Below are 21,566 nucleotides of genomic sequence, written 5' to 3'. Positions count from 1 at the left end.
ACTGAAAAAAGAGTAATTGGGAGATTGATTCCATTTACAATAGCAGCAAACACCGTAAGATACCTGGAAATAAACCTAACCAAAGAGGTAAAAGATCTATACTTTTGAAACTACAGAACACTTATGAAAGAAATTGAGGAAGACACAAAGAGATGGGTAAACATTCCATGCTCATGGATTCATAATATAAACATCATTAAAATGTCTAAGCTGTCCAGAGCAATTTATACTTTCAATGCAATCCCTATCAAAATACAACTGACATTTTTTTTACAGAGTTGGAACAAACAATCCTAAAATTTGTATGGAACCACAAAGACCCTGAATTGCCAGGGGAATGTTGAAAAAGAAAATGAAAGCTGGGGGCATCACAATGCCAGACTTCATGCTATATTTCAAAGCATAGTCATCAAGACAGTATGGTATTGCCACAAAAACAGACACATTAAATCAATGTAGCAGAATAGAGACCCCAGAAATGTACCCTCCACTCTATAGTCAACAACTCTTCATCAAAGCAGGAAAGAACATCCAACGAAAAAAAGACAGTCTCTTCAATAAACGGTGCTGGGAAAACTGAACAGCCATGTGCAGAAAAATGAAACTCGACCATTCTTTTACACCATACACAAAGATAAACCCTAAATGGAAGAAAGACCTCAAGGTGAGGCAGGAATCCATCAGCATCCTAGAGGAGAGTATAAGCAGTAACCTCTTTGGCATCAGCCACAGCAACTTCCTTCAAGACACATCCCTAAAGGCAAGGGAAATAAATGTAAAAATGAACTTCGGGGACTTCATCAAGATAAAAAGCTTCTGCACACCAAAGGAAACAGTCAACAAAACTAAGAGGCAACCCACGGAATGGGAGAAGATATTTGCAAATGACATTACAGATAAAGGGCTGATATCCAAAATCTCTAAAGAACTTCTCAAACTCAACACCCAAAAAGCAAGGAATCCAGTCAAAAAATGGGCAGAAGACATGAACAGACACTCCTCCAAAGAAGATATACAAATGGTTAATAGACACATGAAAAAATGTTCAACATCACTAGCCATCAGGGAAATAACAAATGAAAACCATAAAGAGATACCACCTTACAGCAGTTAGAGGGACAAAAATTAACAAGATAGGAAACAACAAGTGTTGGTGAGGATGTGGAGAAAGGGGAACCCTCTTACAGTGTTGGTGGGAATGCAAGGTGTACGCCACTCTGGAAAACCTAGGGAGGTTCCTCAAGATGTTAAGAATAGAGCTACCCTATGACCCAGCAATTGCACTACTAGGTATTTATCCCAAAGATACAGATGTAGTGAAAGAAGGCACACATGCACCTCAATGTTCATAGCAGCATTGTCCACAATAGCCAAACTGTGGAAGGAGCCGAGATGCCCTTCAACAGACAAATGAATAAAGAAGATGTGGTTCATATATATAGTGGAATATTACTCAGCCATCAGAGAGGATAAACCAAACTGGATGGAACTGGAGGGGATTATGCTAAGTGAAATAAGTCAAGCAGAGAAAGACAATTACCATATGGTTTCAATCATACGTGGAACATAAGGAATAGAGCAGAGGACCACAGAGGAAAGGAGGGAAAACTTAATGGTAAGAAGTCAGAGAATGAGACAAACCATGAAAGACTCTGGGAAAGAAACTGATGGTTACAGAAGGGAGGGGGTTAGGGGGATAGAGTGACTGGGTGACGGGTATTAAGGAGGGCATGTGTTGTGATTCACACTGGGTGTTTATTGAAACTAATGAATTGTTGAACACTACAACACAAACTTATGATGTAGTATATGTTGGCTAACAGAACATAATGAAAAAATATAAAATTAAATTAAAACAAGTAAAAATCTTGGCCAGAAAAAAATAAAATTTCTAAGGTAAAATATCTCATAAAATAAAATGAGAAAGAATCATTTGGGATCAAACTATTTTCAGTGCATAAGTCAGGTAAAGAATGTACCTTCAGGGATTACCTGTGTCTCTTCTGGCCTTATATTTCTCCACAGCGGTAACTTCCATTAGACATAATGTATCTCTTGCTGGCTGATTGCCTGTCTCCCACATTAGAGTAGAAGATATTGACTTTTCTGTTTCACAATGCCCAATATAGTGCCTGGCTCTAGTATGCATTTAATAATGGCATTGAATAAATAAATAGTGTACAGATTGGTAGTAAAAAGAGAAAGAATATAATAAAGGCAGTTGAAGATTATGAAAAGACCAATTCCAGAGATGCAGATCAAAGAAAAGAATCAATATATAACAGGTTCCGTTCACCCTTGGTGGGGGCAATGAAAAGCCAGGTAACAATGACATTTAATTTCCTACTGATTAGATTGATGAAAATTTAAAATGATTATAACTTCAATCCTGGCAGAAATATGCAGAAAATATATTTACATAGGCCTCTGGAGGAAATCAGAATGGTTATAGCATTTTGAGAAAACAATCAAGCATTATCTTTTTTTAAAAAGATTTTATGTATTTATTTTAGAGAGAGAGAGTGAATGAGTGGAGGGAGGGGCAAAAGCGGAGGGAGAGGGAGAGAGAATCTAGAGCAGACTCTGCACTGAGCAGAGGAACCCAATGCCAGGCTCAATCTCATGACCCTGAGATCATGACTGAGCCAAAACCAAGACTCAGACGCTTAACTGACTGAGCCACCCAGGTTCCCCAGCAGCATTATCTTTTAAAATAAAATGTAATGTACCCTTGAATCAGTGAGCTGACTCCTGAGAATTTATAACATAATAAAAACACTGGTGTTTAAGAACATGTATATGCATTGACTGAAGCATTGGTTGTGATCATAACAAACAGAAAATTAACATACATCAAATGAGAAATGATTTAATAAACCATGGTGTGTTCGCACAGTGCAATATTTGTGACATTATGGAATGGAATTGTCCAGCCATTGAAAAGAATGAACTAGAGTTAAACCAGTTGATTTCATGAGATATTGTTGGGTCAGAAAAACAAGATGCATAAAATATGCATTATAACACCAAATTGGAATAACAAACAATGAAAAAACTTGTGTGTGTGTGTGTGTGTGTGTGTGTGTGTGTCTATGAGTGTATGACTGTGTAGAAGAGGATAAGAAGGAAGAGAATGAAGAAAGGGAATTCAGTAAATCCATATATATTCATATGGAAAGAATTGTTAAATGAAAAGAACCAGTTGGATAACAATATGCATAACTTGTTTAGAACTGCATTCAAAACATGCTTCTTTATGTACGTATCTAAAGACAGTTGATTCTTGAACAACCTGAAGAATAGGGGTGCTGATCCCCCACCAAGTTGAAAATCTGAGCACGACTTTTGACTCCCCGAAAACTTAACTATTAATAGCCACCTGTTGCTTGCTAATAATGTAAACAATTGATTAGCACATATCTTGTATATACATTATATGCTGTATTCTTACAACAAAGTAAGCTGGGAAAAAATGTTATTAAGAAAGCCATAAGGGGACACCTAGGTGGCTCAACTGGTTAAACATCCAACTCTTGGTTTCAGCTCAGGTCATGATCTCAGGGTCCTGGGATTGAGCCCCACACTGAGCTCTGCACTCAGCACGGAGTATGCTTAAGATTCTCTTTAACTCTCCCTCTGCCCCTCCTGCTCATTCTCTCTCTCTCTCTCTCTCTCTCTCTCAAATAAATAAATAAATAAATAAATAAATAAATAAATCTTAAAAAAAGAAAATCACAAGGAAGAGAAAATGCATTGCCAGTAGAGTCCTATATTTATAGACCAAAAAATCCTTGTATAAGTGGACCCATGCAGTTCAAACCTGTGTTGTTCAAAGGTCAATTGTATATCATGAAAGATATCAAAATCTTAATTGTGAACACTTCTATGGAGAAGACTTTATGGATTGGAGGGTAGGATAAAGTAATGAAATAAGGTTTCTTTTTATTTCATACAGTTCAAATTTTTTTGCTTTTGAAATGTGGCAGGTTGCATTTATAATGAGATTTTAAAAAATCAATAGTGAAGGGTGGGATTTGTCTTGACTTATTGTTTCCTATTTTTGTTTTGCATTAGAACCTTTAGATGTGTTCTGTCTGCATCAAAACCTTCTGGGTTTCCTTCCTCTGGTTTGCCATTTTTTTGACTGGGTGGGTGTAGAAGGAAGAAAATGCTGTGCATTTGTGTATGTGTGAATGTGAGTACGTTGCTGGGACTAAGGGTATAGTAATGTCTGAATCAGTGAATGGCAGGACCAGGGTCTTTCTTTTTTAAAGATTCTATATGCCCTATCTTTTTACTGGTTGGTTTAAGGAAATGCCATGGTGCCAGCCTGTACCAGGGAGTTCCCATAGTGGAAGAAGATAACTTACTCCTATTGATGGCAAATGCAGTTACATTTATTTTATGGGATGGAGGTAGCCTGGGGGATGGAAAGGGAACACTTGCACATCTCTCTTTCTGGTGGAATTATGGATTTTGCCATTAGATTTGTCATGCTGTGTCTGCCTGTAAGGCCTTCCTGATTTCCCAAGAACTACTGCTCAGGGTATCTGGGTAGTCGTGGAGATCATCTGCTCCTCACCGTAACCCTACTGGTCATCTCAGGGTTGCACTTTAATTCTGGCTGGTTTTTTAGTTGGCAGTAAGGTACAGGGCAAGGTTCACTATTTTTTTCATGTATTTTCTCATTTATTCATTTATCCATCCTTTGCACTACCCACCAATCAGCACACCCATATCTGACCAATATTTGTGATGATCTATGTGCTAATCTTGTCATATGGCTGGAGATATTCTTAATGAAGAATGAGATCCATATCTGCCCCCTGGAGCTCATTAGCTAGGTCTGGAGTCAGTCTAAGTATGCACTTTACTAGAACGTCATATGCATTATAATGTAGGCAGGCATGAAGCACCCTGGAAGTGGAAGAAGTAATTAATTCTTTTCTGCATGTGAGGCTGGGGGATCTAGGAAAGTTTCCTTGGGAAGTGATGTGGAGCAGGATCTGAAGTGAGGAGTAGAAATCTTCCAGGCAGAAAGGGGGGCTTACTGAATAAATGGAAGGTTGTACAGGACAAGAAGACAAACTGTGGAGGGGAAGGAGCATGGACAGAGCATGGGCCCCAAGTGCATGTGGTGAACTCAGCAATTCTGGGATGGACAGCTGGAGCTGAGGAAGGAGCAGAAAGTTTGAGGCTGGGCAGATTCAGTGAGGAAGTGACATGATCCACCTGCATTTAAGATTAATAGAAACATGACTAGCACATCATTCTTTTCTTATCACCCAACTTCACTATTTTCCCTTGGTAAGATGGCTATATGGTATAAAGTTGACCACAAATGTGTAAGTTGGCCTAAGATCACTATTCTAAAATTTAAGTCTTGTTTAGTTTATGGTGGTGACAAAATTTGAAGAAGGATGATTTTAGCACATTCAAGAGAGGTCCACAAGTTTCATTTGCTAGTCAAGATGGTTTTTTTTCCCAAGGACCACCTCACTTCAGAAAGAAAACAAGAGAAATAAACCGGTTACTACTGACAACACTTTTGATATCCAGAAGAATAATCCAGAGAACATTTTAACTTTCACCACATATATCCAGATCTCACTGGGTTGAGGTTGATGTGGGGTGTACTACATCAACCTGGCTAAACTGGAACTCCATTTTGCAGAATCCCCTTCACTGATTCTAGATCAGAGTTGGCTAAAAGAGAAAGCTGAATGGGACTGAGCAGGCAGAAGCAAGCAGGAGCTATGATGTTCTGTAGATCATCCTGGTGGAAGGCAGTGAGAAAGACAGGTGTCAGTAGGTCCCATCTTGTCTTAGTCTCTCCCACCACAGGTCAGGTCCTCTTCTGGACTGCTGGTCTGGCCAATTCCCAGTGACCCAGGCACACATATCAGATGCAGAGGCCAAACTTACAACTGACTCCCCGTCTGTTCTGTCTGATGATCCTGCTCTGGCAGCTGGGCACACTAGCTTCAAGAGGGCCGCTTGGGGACTTTACACTGATCCTCAGCTTCTCCTTTCAGATTTCTACTTCCCCAGCCTTTCCTGAAATTTTGTAGGATCTTATTTCTACAATACATCCCTTATTTCATAATACTCATAATGGCTTTGCACCTCTGAATACTAACTAAAGAATTTGACAGGTAAAAATAAGGGTCCTCAGTAACAGAAAACTTAAAAAATGTGAGTTTGGGTCTGAGTGGTTACAGAGGCTGAAGGTTTCAAAAAGAAAAAAAAAAAGACCGTTAGTGAAGGCTTGAAGGACAGTAAGAAAATTTTTATAAGACTGAAGAAAGGGGAACCATGAAACATTTGGTGAAATTGTGGGGTTCAGCAAATAGAAGTTAGATAGATACCTAATGAAATTATGGGTCTGACTAAGAAGATTTCAAAGCAGAATTTTGTAAGGGATAACTGGTTACTTTCAGCTGACTGTTATAAAGTATAGGAGAAGCTACATGAGTTAGAGGGCAACTATTTAATTTCAAGCAGAATTTAGAGGAAATACAAAGAAGCCAGAATTTACTCTGTTGGAAATAAAGCAGTTTATCATTCTCAGCCTCTCCAGATAGCAAGATATTTTGAAAGTAATAAATGGCTTTATGGAAAAGATAAAATCCAGAGCACTTACAGCCTAACATACCCTTAGAGTAAGTTAGCCTTAGCTCAGACAAGAGATACTTAAGCTGGTGTCTTTAAGCTGGACAAAAATTCTTCTAATAATATCAAGGGTGTGCCTTGTACACCTGTTGACTGGACATTTGGAGTTCCAAGAATCTCAAGATTATTCTCCTGTATCAATCTCACATGGAGCACAAGGTAGAGAAATGCCCACCTCAGAAAAAAAATGTGGTATGGCTTCTGTCTAATGGAGTGTAATTGTGACTTTGGTCTAATTTTATACATGAGAAACTCACAAAAGTTTTGAAGAAATTGTATCATCTTGGACACAAAGGCACAGAACCAGTTTATAATAAAAAGAAGACTCTGGGCTCTCAAGCACCTATGGGCAGGAAGCAAGTTGAGAAATTTTTTAGCTACAATATAAGCCATTTCCTATGGGAAAAGAAGGCTTAGTTAGAGGATGGAGTCAAGAATAACAGAGAACTACTCCCAGGTAGCTGCAGTGGACCGTAATCAACTGGTACTGTGGGTCCAACTAGATTTCACAATTGCTCTCCACCAGTGTGACTGTGTGCTTCCTCCCTCTCCCTCCCTTTAGACTCGGAGGAATAGCAGTGATGATGCTCTACTTGTCCTCCGTTGGGTGTATATGAAGCTGAGAATTTGTGTCCCCTAGTTCACAGGTCTTCAAATGTAGATAAACTACCCAAGAAGCTACAACCAAGGAACCACAATGGAGGAAATGTATCTTGTGATTTGTATCACAAGATCCTGAAATCTGAGCTGATGCTTTTATGAGAGCAGTATTTTTGGGATCTTGAGAAAGGTTACTATGTATGTATGTATGTATTTTTGCATGTATAGCACAAGGATTGTTGTGGCTAAATGGCACACTGGGGGAACTAGTGTCCAAAAATAACCTTAAAAATTTCATTCCTCCCTTTGTGTACACAATGTTCCTCGCATCAAGAGCTTATGTCTTTTCCCTTTGATTCTGGAGTGGGTCTACGACTGCTTTGACCAAGAAAAATATGGAAGGAGTGAGTTTTGGAACTTTTGAGTTAATATTGAAAGAATACCTGCAGCCTCAGCATCTTCCTTTTTGAGAAAGCTGTTATGGTGAAAATTCGCATAATTCTAGCAGTTTGGTGAAGTGGCTGACATGAATGAAAAGCCTAGCCAAAGCTCCTGCTGAACTCCGTTATAGTGAGCACCAACATGCTAGCCATGTAAGCAAGTCACCTTGGATTTGACCACTACAGCCCCAGTTGAGAAACTCTAACTGACAGCAGAAATGCAAAAAGCAAAGTTAAGTCCCCACTAAACCCAGCTCTTTGGTAATCCTTGAGCAGTAAATGACTTTTTTTTAGGCCATTAAATTTTGGGATAAATTGTTATGCAGCAATAGATAATCTACAGTGGAAGTAATTATCTTCTCTGAGATTTTTATTTATTTCAAAAAATTCTCAACAATGGGTTTAAAATGGAAAGTATTGATGACTAAGAGGGGATTGCAAAAAAGACTCAGCTTTAAAAACAACTAGAGAAGGGAGGCAGGTAAAGGAGTAATTGAGTATGTTTTCTGGAACAAAATAATACGTTATGGAGCTCTAAAATTTTTAACAAAAATCATAAAATCTGGATTTTATCAATTTGAGACTTGTGATCCATTATAAAGGGAAAATCTTTTTTAAATGGAAAATATTATTATTTGAGGGCAGAGGAATAGGGGACTATATTTCAACCAGTTCCCTGAATTGAGCTGGATATCTACCAGACCATTCTGAACACCCATGAAATCAGCCTGGGTTGTGAGAAGATACATCTGGTTCTCCACAAACAGAACATCTCTGGTAGTTGGTCTTGAGGTATGAAGCAGGGAGCCGAGATTCTACGGACAGATATCAAAAGATAAATGGAAGAGGGACAGAGCCTCCATACTCCTGTGCCAGGAAGGCAAAAGCCTCCCATGCTGGGGATGGGGCACAGACTCGCAGACTAGTAGTAGTGGAGAAAGGACTTTAGGGGAGCCCCACGGACTGAAAGCTGGAGCTCAGGGGCATGTGTGTGAACCGGGGATGGCTGGAGGTGTTAGAAGCACAAAGGACAGAGACGTGCTGGCCCTGGAAATGAGGGCTGGGACACCAGCTTTGGGGCGCACAACCCGGGCCGCCAGAGAGTTTTTGGCAGAACTGACAGGAACAGAGTTAAAGTGACCAAGAGAGCTCAGTGGAGAGTGGACAGCGATCTCTCTGTTCTGAGACAGAGACTAGGATATGCCCACTGCAGCCCTCTCAGAAGAGTCACAGAAAACCTCCAGGGAAAGCCGCCAGAGAACAAAAGCCCAGAAATACCAGCTCACGTTGTGCCCATCCCCATCCCCCTCGCAGGGGACATGGAGACTCTACCCAAACAGAGTTGCCTGAATATCAGCGCAGCAGGCCCCTCCACCAAAAGGCAGGCTGAAAAATCAAGAAGCCCACATCCCTAAGGTCCCTATAAAACAAGTGCACATTGCCTGGGTCCTGGTCGATAATTTAGGCTCTTGGCAACCCTGCAACCCCTCTTCATCAGAATGACGAGGAGGGGAAATCCCCCCCAGCAAAGAAAAGATAATGAATCTGTGGCCTCTGCCACAGAACTGATGGATATGGATATAACCAAATTGTCAGAAATGGAGTTCAGAGTAACAATGGTCAAGATGATGTGTAGGCTTGAAAAAAAATTAATGAAAATATTAATGAGAATATAGAATCTCTAAGGGCGGAAATGAGAGTGAATCTGGCAGAAATTAAAAATACTATGAATTAAATGCAGTCTAACTGGATGCTCTGATGGCCAGGGTAAATGAGGCAGAAGAATGAATTAGTGAATTGGAGGATGGGATGGTAGAAGGGAAAGTTAAAACAGAAACTTGGCTCAAAAAAATCCAATCTCAAGAATGTAGATTACAGGAGATTACTGACTCACTGAAATATTCCAATGTCAGAATCATCAGCATCCCTGAGGGGGTGGAGAAAGAGAGAGGCCTAGAAGAGATATTTGAACAAACTATAGCTGAAAACTTCCCTAATCTACAAAGGAAACAAGCATTCGTGTCTAAGAGGCAGAGAGGACCCTTCTCAAGATCAACCATGGCAAACCTACACCACGTCGTCTCATCATAGTGCAATTCGCAAATACTAGATCCAAGGATACAGTATTGAAAGTGGCCAGGGCGAAGAGATTTTTCACGCACACAGGCAAAAATATCAGAATAACATCAGACCTGTCTACACAGACCTGGAAAGAGAGGAAAGGTTGCCAGGGTATTCTTAAAGCTCTATCTGAGAAGAACATGCAGCCAAGGATCCTTTCTCCAGGAAGGCTATCATTCAGAATTGATGGAGAGGTAAGGACCTTCCAGGATCGGCAGAAACTCTTCACTACGTCTGTATCTTTGAGGTAAATACCCAGTAGTGCAATGGCTGGATCATAGGGTAGCTCAATTTTTCACTTTTTAAGGGACCTCCACACTGTTTCCCATAGTGGCTCTACCAACTTGCATTCCCACCAACAATGTAGGAGGGATCCCCTTTCTCTACATCCTCTCCAACATTTTTTGTTTCTTGCCTTGTCAATTTTTTCCATTCTAACTGGCATAAGTTGGTATCTTAGTGTGGCTTTGATTTGAAATTCCCTGATGGCTAATGATTTTGAACATTTTTTCATGTGTCTGTTAGCCATTTGTATTTCTTCATTTTTCTGTGACTCTTCTGAGAGTCAAAGCAGCAGTGGCTGTATCCTAGCCTCTGTCTCAGAACAGAGAGATCGCAGTTTGCTCTCCACTGAGCTCTCTTGGCCTCTTTAACTGTTTCTGTCAGTGCTGCCAAAGACTGCAGCGGCCCGGGTTGTGCGCCCCACAGCCTGTGTCCCAGCCCTCACTTCCTGGGCTCACACATCTCTGTCCTTTGTGTTTCTAACACCACCAACTGCCCCCGGTTCCCACACTTGCTCCCGAGCTCTCTGTTTCAGTACGGTTCGCACTCATTCTGGAGCTCCGGTTTTCAGTTTGGACATGCGCGCATTCCCGAGCTCCCGGTTTTAGTCCAATTCCAGTGAGCATTCCAGAGCTCCAGTTTTTAGTCTGGTCGCACACGTTCCTGGGCTTACAGTCTCAGTCTGTTTTCTCGCGGTTGCTGGTCCACAAGTCCGGCCCATTCCCCAGTGCAGGTGGCTACTGCTTCCCGGCGCCAGAGAGCGGCAGCTCCCCTCCCCCTTCTGTTTATCTTCCCATATCTGTGCGCAGATTCATGGCTCCCTGCTTCATACCTCAATACTCAGTGCTGGAGATGTTTGTTTGTAGAGATCCAGATGTATCTTCCTGTGTCTCGGGCTAATTTCGTGGGTGTTCAGGATGGTCTGGTACATATCCAGCTCGACTCAGGGGACCAGCTGAAAAATGGGTCCCCTAGTCCTCCACCATCTTTACTCAACATTTTTTTTAAATAAAAATTTTGAGATAAATTTATTTTCTCTTTTGCCATTAATAAATTTATTTTAAGGCATTAACTTCATAGAAAGCAACCTGAAATGAAAATGCCAATAATGTCAAACTACTAATAATCATTTCTAGATCATGGTGTCATTAAAATTTTGGTTTCTGTGGTTGAACTGAATTCTCAAGAATGATACATAAGCCTGACCCTTAAGGAAAGGATCACTAAAAAAATCGCAATCCCAGAAATAATTCACTTTTCAGTATTTGCTCTTGTTTTGAACTCTGACCAATAATCAAACTGACAATGAATCAAACAGATGAAATACCTTGAGAATATTTTCCCTGTAGAAATTCTGAAGATTTTATTCTTATTCCTTCCATTCTTTTTCTTTTCTCTCTCTCTGTCTCTGTCTCTCTCTCTCTCTCTTTTTGGTGAGTTGTTTATGGGTCAACTCATGAATGGTTCAGTTACATTATAGGTTAAACAGGCTTTTGTGTTGACCTATGAATTGGCGATCTATATATTATTTTTTTAAATACAGAGATGAATTCTAACGTAGAGAAAAACTTTTGGTCTTCAACTGATTTATAATATTGGGACCACATTTTAAAGTTTCAAAGTTCAATCTCACAAGAACAATTAATTATCTGAAAATATTGAAACCAACTTCTCAACTATTAATTACCCTCTCCTATGATATTTATTTGACTAAGCTTCTTCACTTGATACATAGTGAGAATGACTATCTCTTCAGGATTTCTGGGACATCTGGGGATTTAAATTCTTGCAGTCACAAATACCCTGTTTCTGCTGGACCCACACAATCTCATTCAGGTCTAAGCATCTGCATTCAACCCACATGCAGGTTGTAGCTCTTTTGTTTGATTTATTCAAAATGGCACACACCTCCGGGCATTTGTGAGTTGCAAACTTTGTGAAGTGGTCAAATGAATAATGGTGGCGGGTGGTTACTTCACACCACCAACAGGACAAACATGTGGAATGTTAGAAGTTAGTATTTTCTCAAGTGTTCAGCTGTCCTTTTGCACTGGGAATTTCTTGCCAGATGTTATTTCTCCACAAGTGTCCAGGATTTATTTCTTTCTTCCCTCTCTCTGCTCACATCTATATTCTCCTTCATCCTAATATTCTATTCCATTTCTCTTGAGGAACAGTTTACCCTTCTATTTTCTGATACTAAACTCTATGTTATGGGAGCCTCATTTCTCACACCTAATGTAGCTTATTAAGCTGTTTTTGTGGGATGCCTTGATGGCTTAGTCAGCTAAGCATCTGCCTTTGGCTCAGGTCATAATCCCAGGGTCGTGGGATCGAGCCCTGCATTGGGCTCCCTGCCCAGTGGGGAGCTTGCTTCTCTCTCTCCCCATTGCTCATCCTCTGTGTTGCTATCTCTGTCTATCTCTCAAATAAATAAAAGAACTCTTTAAAAAAAAAGATATTTTGCCTAATTAAAGGTCATGTACTCTAGAGCCAAATCCTTAAATGTCAAAGATATGGTTGGTAGTGATACTAAATAATGCCACCCCCATCTTGATGAGAGGGCAAAAGGCAAGCTGAGGGCAAATGTGAGCTGACACCCCCCCCAAATTACCCCAGCCCCCCCCCCCCACAGGTGGGTTATGTATAATATCCCCACCCCCCAGGATGGGTTATGTATAACACTAGTGACTGTCTAAGAACAAAGGCAGGTGAGAAACAAATGGTCAAGTGATAAAGATCACAGTCATGCAGGACAGGAAACTCCTCTATAGTTTGTAACTGTTTTAATGATTACAAGCAAAACACACTCTTAATAACAGTGAGAACTTCAGCAGCTTATAGACTCAATTTCCTGGAGCCCCAACATCACCTTCACCTATATAATCAGTCACTCCTCACAACCACAGTGCAGCTCTTTCTGCCCATGGGTCCTGTCCCGTGCTATAATAAAAACAGGTTTTGCACTGTAAAACATCCCAAGAATTCTTTCTTGGCCATTGCACTTGGTGATCTCGCATCAGTCTCTGTTATTTGTGAATGGAAAATATTGTTGAACATGAAGCTTTGTCATTTGCTTATCAAAATTTGAGTTACCATTTCAAGAACTGTGGATTGCAACAGCACTGGGATTAGTTTTGCTGGGGTGCATGGTCTTCAGGTTGCATTAATGGAATTTCTCATAACAGAAAATTTCACCTGCTTCAGTTGCCACTTGGAAGCAAAGAGAAGTCCCTCAGGCAGCACACCCTTCATGAGGAGCAGGAGCTGGATTACAGGCACTATCTCCTGTGTGCTCCTGGGTTGTGAGTTGTGTCAGAGCTCATAAATGATTGGCTCTTTGTCTTTGGTGACAGTAAACCTGTTACTCTTTAATTGGAAGCAGCAGATCAACAGTTTAAAACTCACTGTTTACCAATGCATTTGACTTGAACATGAACAAGTTTCTATTAATGCTACTTTAGCCATCTTAATTTTTTCCCTTCTAACCAAACAGGGCTCTGCCAAATTAAAAGTTTCAGTGAAGTTGAAATGCAGAATGACTACAATTTATATTTGAAGTTAAAATGTTTAAAACTCTGTGAAATCATAATTAGGAGATCAACTTCCCACATGACAGCATAAGATGTTGCCTGCTTTTCAGCGAAACTGGTAAACATTAAAAAAAAAAATTAAAAGCTTCTGGGAATGGTCTTAAGACCAAAAACAACTGAGGAAACATTTATCCAAGAAGATCTATGAAAATATAGTAACATAAAGAAGGCGGGTTGGAGCAAAGCTATTAAGGGGCTAGCAAGATGACTGAAGATGGCGAAGTAATAATTATAACAACATATTATTATGTTTGTAACATTAATAGATGTACTACAATGAATATAATTGATGAATATAAGCCATTAAATGGAGTTGAGAGTCCAAATATAATAATAATAATAATAATATAACAATAACAATAATAATAATAAAAAATAAGGATCAACTTTTGAAATGGGCACCAAGATGATCCAGCAGGGAATGAATAGTCTCTTCCGCAAATGGTGCTAGAACAACTGGATAGCCACATGCAAAAAATGAAGTTGGACTCTTAACTCACACCATATACAAAAATTAACTCAAAAAGTATCAAAGGCCAATATTAAGAGCTGAAATTATAAAACTTTTAGAAGAAAACATAGAGGAAAGTCTTCATGACCTTGGATTTGGCAAGGGCTTCTTTGATATGACACCAAAAGCACAAGCAACTACAGTAAAATAGACAAATTAAACTTGATTGAAATTAAAAACACTTGTGCTTTAAGGGGCACCATCAAGAAAGTGAAAATACTACCCACAGAATAGGAGAAAATATTTGCAAATCATATATCCGATAAGCATCTACTATCCAAAATACATAGAGAACTCTTACGGTTCAATAACAAAAAGACAACCCAATTAAAAAATAGGCAAGGAATTCGAATAGACATTTCTCCAAGGAAGATATACACATGGCCAAAGAGTGCACAAAAGATGCTTGACATCACTAATCATCAAGGAAATGCAAAACAAAACCATGTGAGATACTATGCTATACACACTAGTGCTATACACTGTGTGTACTATGCTATGCACACGAGATACTATGCTATACACACTACGTACCCATATATACTATGGGTATATAGAGATACTATGTTATACACACTAGTGCTATACACACTAACTACAAACAAAGGGGTCAGAAAACAACAAATGTTAACCAGGATGTGGAAAAATCAGAATTCTCATATACTGCTGGTGGGAATGTAAAATGGTAGAGCTGTTTTTGAAAACAGTCTGGCAGTTTCTCGAATGATTAAACATAAATTTATCATATGACCCATCAGTTCCACTCCTGAATATACGCCTGAGAGATATGAAAATATATGCCCATACAAAAACTCATAATGAATTTTTATAGCAGTATTATCCACTATAGCTGAAAAGGTAGGATCAACCCAAATGCTCATCAGAAGATGAATGGAAAAACAAAATGTGGTACCTTCACACAAAGAAATATTATTTGGCAATGCAAAGGAATGAAGTACTAATGTATGCAAAAGAATGGATAAACTTGAAAATACATGAAAAGAGAGAAGCCAATCACAAAAGACCACGTATTATGTGATTCCATTCACATGAAAGTCCAGAACAGGGAAATCTATCGAGACAAAGCAGATTAGTGGTTGGGAAAGCCTGGAGAGCATAGGAGGGTAATTGCTGAAGGGCAGGGAATTTCTTTTTGAGATGATGAAAATGTTCTAATATGGTGGTGATGGTTTCAGATCTCTGTGAATAAACTAAAAAAACAAAAACAAAAACCATTAAATTGTATAATTTAAATTGTACACTTTAAATGGATGAATTGTATGGTATATAAATTATATTCCAAATAAAGCTCTTTTTGAAAATGATAATTAATGTAAAATCGATTCCAGAGTATTTTTATATTTTTATTCTTTTTAAATACTCTTTTTAAAAAGTGTTTATTTGAATTACAGTGAATCAACATACAGTGTAGTATTAGTTTCAGGTGTACAATTTAGTGATTCAACACTTCCATACAACACCCAGTGTTCATCACAGTACATGCACTCCTTAATCCCCATCATCTATTTAGCCTTTGCCCCCACCAGCCTCCCTTCTGGTAACCATTAGTTTGTTCTCTATAGTTAAGAGTCTGTTTCTTAGTTTGCCTCTCTCTCTTTTTTCCTTTTGCTCATTTGTTTTGTTTCTTAAATTTCACATATGAGTGAAATCATATATTTGTCTTACTCTGATGGACTTATTTCACTTAGCTTAATACTCTCTAGCTCCATCCATGTCTGTTACAAATGGCAGGATTTCATTCTTTTTATGGCTGAGTAATGTTCCATTATGTATATATACCACATCTTCCTTATCCATTCATCAGTCAATGGACTCTTGGGCTGCTTCTCTATTTTGACAATCATAGAATGCTGCTATAAACATTGGGGTGCATGTGCCCCTTTGATTTAGTATTTTTGTATTCTTTGGGTAAATACCTAGTAATGCAATTGTTAGATGATAAGGTAGTTCTATATTTACCTTTTTGAGGAAACTCCATGCTCTTTTTCCAGAGTGGCTGCACCATTTTGCATTCCCACCAACAGTGCAAGAGCGTTCCTCTTTCTCCACATCCTCAACACCTGCTGTTTCTTGTGGTGTTAATTTTAGTGATTCTGACACGTGTGAGGTGATAGCTCATTGTACTTTTGATTTGCATTTCCCTATGATCAGTGATATTGAGCATCTTTTCATGTGTCTGTTGGCCATCTGTATGTCTCCTTTGGAAAAATGTTCATGTTTCTGCCTATTTTGTAATGTCATTATTTGTTTTTTGGGTGTTGAGTTTTATACGTTCTTTATATATTTTGGATACTAACTATTTATCAGATATATCATTTGCAAATATCTTCTCCCATTCTGTAGGTTGCCTAGTTTTGTTGATTGTTTCCTTCACTGTGCAGAAGCTTTTCATTTTGATGAAGTCCCAATAGTTAATTTTTGCTTTTTTCTCCTCTTGCCTCAGGAGACATGCCTTAGAAAGAAGTTGCTATGGCCAATGTCAAGCAAGTTACTGCCTGTGTTTTATTCTAGGATTTTTATGGTTTCAGATCTCACATTTAGATCTGTGATCCATTATTTTATTTTTTTAAGATTTTTATTCATTTGACAGAGAGACAGAGAGCACAGTAGGCAGAGCACAGGCACAGGGAGAGGAAGAAGCAGGCTCCCCGCTAAGCAGAGAGCCCAATGCGGGGCTCAATCTGAGAACTCTGGGATCATGACCTGAGCTGAAGGCAGACGCTTAGCCAACTGAGCCACTCAGGCACCCCTTTAATCCAGTTTGAATTTATTTTTGTGTATGGTGTGATAAAGTGGTCCAGTTTCATTCCTTGCAAGTTTCTCTCCAGTTTTCCCAACACCATTTTGTTGAAGAGACTGTCTTTTTTCCATCGCATATTCTTTCCTGCTTTGTCAAAGATTAATTGATCATATAGTTGTGGGTTCATTTCCATGTTTTCTTTCTATCGATCTATGTGTCTATTTTTGTGCCAGTACCTTACTGTTTGTTGTTGTTGTTGTTTATTTAAATTCGGTTAGCCAAGGTAAGTATCATACTATTTTGATCACCACAGCTTTGTATTATATAACTTGAAGTCTGGAATTGTGAGGCCTCCAGCTTTGCTTTGCTTTTCCAAGATTGTTTTGGCTATTCGAGGTTTTTTTGTGATTTTAGGATTGTCTGTTCTAGCTCTGTGAAAAATGCTAGTGGTATTTTGATAGGGATTGCATTAAATGTATAGATCGCTTTGGAGAGTACAGGCATTTTAACAATATTTGCTCTTCCAACTCATTTGCATGGAATGTCTTTCCATTTCTTTGTGTCCCCTTCAATTTCTTTCATCAGTTTTTTTTAGTTTTCAGAGTACAGATCTTTCACCTCTTTGGTTAGGTGTATTCCTAGGTATCTTACTGTTTTTGTTGCAATTGTAAATGGGATTGATTCTTTAATTTCTCTTTCTGCTGCTTCATTAGATGTATATAAATGCAACAGATTTCTGTATGTTGATTTTGTATCCTGCATCTTTACTGAACTCGTTTATCAGTTCTAGCAGGTGGAGCCTTCCAGGTTTTCTGTATAGAGTATCACATTATCTGCAAATAGTGAAAGTTTGACTTCTTCCCTGCCAATGTGGATGCCTTTTATTTCTTTTTGTTGTCTGATTACTGAAGCTAGGACTTCCAGTACTATGTTGAATAAAACTGGTGAGAGTAGAAATCCCTGTCTTGTTCCTGACCTTAGGGGAAAACTCAGTTTTTCCCCATTGAGGGTGATATTAGTTGTGGGTTTTTCATGGATGGCCTTTATTGTGTTGAGGTATGTTTCCTCTCAAACTACTTGGTTGCGGGTTTTTATCATGAAAGGATGTTGTACGTCATCAAATGCTTTTTCTGCCACTAGTGAAGGGATCATATGGTTCTTATCCTTTCTCTTATTGGTGTGATGTATAACATTGATTCATTTGTGACTATCGAACCACCTCTACAACACAGGGATAAATACCAGTTCATCGTGGTGAATGATTTGGTTGATATATTGTTGGATTCAGTCTGCTGGTGTTTTATTGAGAATTTTTTGCATTTGCGTTCATCAGGGATGTTGGCCTGTTGTTCTGTTTTTTAGTGGTATCTTTATCTGGTTTTGGTATTAGGGTGATGCTGGTCTCATGGGATGAATTTGGAAGTTCCTTTCCATTTCTATCTTTTGGAATCGTTTGAGAAAAATAGGTATTAAATCTTCTTTAAATGTTTGGTAGAAGTATCCTGTGAAGCCATCTGATCCTGGACTTTTGTTTGTTGGGAGTTTTTTCTTTCTTTTTTTTTTTTTCTGATTCAATTTCTTGGCTGGTTATTGGTTCATTCAAGTTTTCCATTCATTCCTGTTTCCGTTTTGGTAGTTCTGTGTTTCTAGGAATTTATCCATTTCTTCTAGGTTGTCCAATTTGTTGGCATACAGTTATTCATAATATTCTCTTTTAATTGTTTATATTTCTGTGGTGTTGGTTGTTGTTTTTCTGCTCTCATTTGTCATTTTGTTTGAGTCCTTTCTCTTTTCTTTTTGATGAGTCTGGCTTGAGGTTTATCAAGTTTATTTTTTTTTTTTCAAAGAACTAGATCCTAGTTTCATTGATCTGTTCTATTGTGGGGTTTTTTGTTTTTGTTTTTAGTTTCCATGTCATTTATTTTTGCTCTATCTTTATTATTTCTTTCCTTCTGCTGGCTTTAGGCTTCATTTGTTGTTTTATTTCTAGCTCCTTTAGATGTAAGATTGGGTTATTTGAGACTGTTCTTGCTTCTTGAGGTAGGCCTCCTATATAGTTATATACACCTCTCTTAGGACCACTTTTGCAGCATCTGAAGGTTTTGGACTGTTGTGTTTTCATTTTCATTTGTTTTCATGTATTTTTTAAAAGATTTAATTTATTTGAAAGAGAGGGAGACAGAGAGAGAATGGGAGGGAGGAAGGGGGTGGGAGAGAGGGAAGGAGATAGTGAGTGTGGGGAGATGCAGAGGGGGAAGGAGAGGGGGAATAAGGATAAAGTGTCTGCATGCTGAGTGCAGAGCCCAACACAAGGCTTGGTCTCACAACCCCGAGATCATCACCTGAGTCAAAATCAAGAGTCAGACACTCAACAGACTGAGCCACCCAGGCACCCCTGTTTCCATGTATTTTTAAAATTTCTTCTTTGATTTCTTGGTTGATCCATTCATTGTTTAATAGCATGTTGTTTAACCTCCATGTATTTGTGGTCTTTCCAGATTTTTTCTCATGGTTGAGTTCTAGTTTCATAGCGTCGTTGTCAGAAAATATGCATGGTAGGACTTCAATATTTTTATAGTTGTTGAGGCCTGATTTATGACCTAATATGTGATCTACTCAGGATAATTCAGGATAATGTCCCATGTGCACTTGAAAAGAATGTATATCCTGCTACTTTAGTATAGAATGATCTGAATTTATCTGTTAAGTCCATCTGGTCCAATCTGTTATTCAAAGCCATTGTTTCCTTGTTGATTTTCTGTTCAGATGATTTGCCATTCATGTCAGCGGGGTGTTAAAGTCCCCTACTATCATTGTATTATATCAATGAGCTCCTTTATGTTTGTTATTATTTTATATATGTGTGTGTTCCCATGTTGTTAGTTTATTGTTGGATTGTCCCCTTTATTATGATATAGAGCCCTTCCTCATCTCTTGTTACAGTCTTTGTCTTAATGTCTAGTTTTTCTGATATAAGCATTGCTACTCTTTCTTTCTTTTTCTTTTTAAAGATCTCATTTGTTTATTTGGCAGAGAAAGAGCACAACAGCAGGGGGAGTAGCAGAGGGAGAGGGAGAAACAGGCTCCCCCCTGAGCAGGGAGCCCGATGTGGGGCTTGATCACAGGACCCTGGGATCATGACCTGAGCCAAAGACAGATGCTTAAGCGACTGAGCCACCCAGGTACCTCTACTCTGGCTTTCTTTTAACGTCCATTTGCATAAATATTTCTCCATCCCCTCACTTTCAATCTACAGTTGTCTTTAGGTCTAAAATTAGTCTCTTCTAGGCAGCATACAGATGGCCCTTGTTTTTTTAATCCATTCTGACACCCTATGTCTTTTGATTAGAGTGTTAGTCCATGTACATTCAGAGTAATTATTGATAGATATGTATTTGGTGTCATTGTCTTACTTGTTTTGTGGTTGTTTCTGGAGATTTTCTCTGTTCCTTTCTTGTCTTTGTCACTTTTGATCTTTTCTTTCCACTCAAAGAGTCCCCTTTAATATTTCATGCAGGGTTGGTTTAGTGGTCACACATTCCTTTAATTTTGTTTGTCTGGGAAACTCTTTGCCTCTCCTTTTATTCTGAATGATAGCTTTGATGGATATTCTTGGCTGAGGATTTTTCCCATTCAGCATGTTGAATACATCATGCCACTTGCTTATGGCCTCCCAAGTTTCTGTGGAGAGATCTGCAGCTAGCCTATGGGCCTCCCTTGTAAGCTGGGGACTACTTTTGTATTGCTGCTTTTAAGATTTTTTTCTTTATTGCTATATTTTGTTAATTTAATTACAATATGTCTTGGTGTTGGCCTGCTTTTGTTGATTTTGATGGGAGTTCTCTGCCTCCTGGATCTGATGTCAGTTTCCATCCTGTGTTTAGGGAAGCTTTCAGCTATTATTTCCTCAAATAAATTTTTTGCCCCCTTTTCTCTTTTCTTCTTCTTCTGGGACTCCTATAATATGAATGTTATTATGTTTGATGGAGTCACTGAGTTCCCTAAATCTATTCTCGTGTTCCATAATTCTTCTTTCTCTCTTTTGTTCAGCTTCATTATTTCCCATTGTCTTGGCTTCCAAGCCACTAATTCATTCCTCACTTCTAGCCTGCTGTTCATTCTATCAAGCCTGTTTCCAATCTTGTTTATGGCACTCTTCATCTCTGATTGATTCCTTTTTTTTTTAACTCTTTTTTTTTAATCTCTGTGGTTTCTATTCTTTTCTTAGCCCAGTGACTATCCATCCTTATGATTGTTGCTTTAAATTCTCCATCAGGCATGTTACTTATACCTGTTTCACTTAGATCTCTGGTCATGGTTTGTCTTGTTTTTTCTTTTGTTTTTTCTTTTGGGATAGATTCCTCCACCTCTGCATTTCATCTAAGTCTCCGTCTTCTTCTCTGTGTTAGAAAAGCTGGGGTGCCTGGTTGGCTCAGTCATTAAGCATCTGCCTTCTGCTCAGGGTGTGATCCCAGCTTTCTGGGATCGAGCCTCACATCAGGCTCCTCTGCTAGGAGCCTGCTTCTTCCTCTCCCGCTCCCCCTGCTTGTGTTCCCTCTCTCGCTGTCTGTCTCTCTCTCTGTCAA

This window comes from Ursus maritimus, unplaced genomic scaffold (assembly GCF_017311325.1).
Source record: "Ursus maritimus isolate PB19 unplaced genomic scaffold, ASM1731132v1 scaffold_33, whole genome shotgun sequence".
NCBI classification, from domain to species: Eukaryota; Metazoa; Chordata; class Mammalia; order Carnivora; family Ursidae; genus Ursus; species Ursus maritimus.
The sequence above is the reverse complement of the archived record's forward strand: the minus strand, read 5'-3'. Positions refer to the sequence as shown.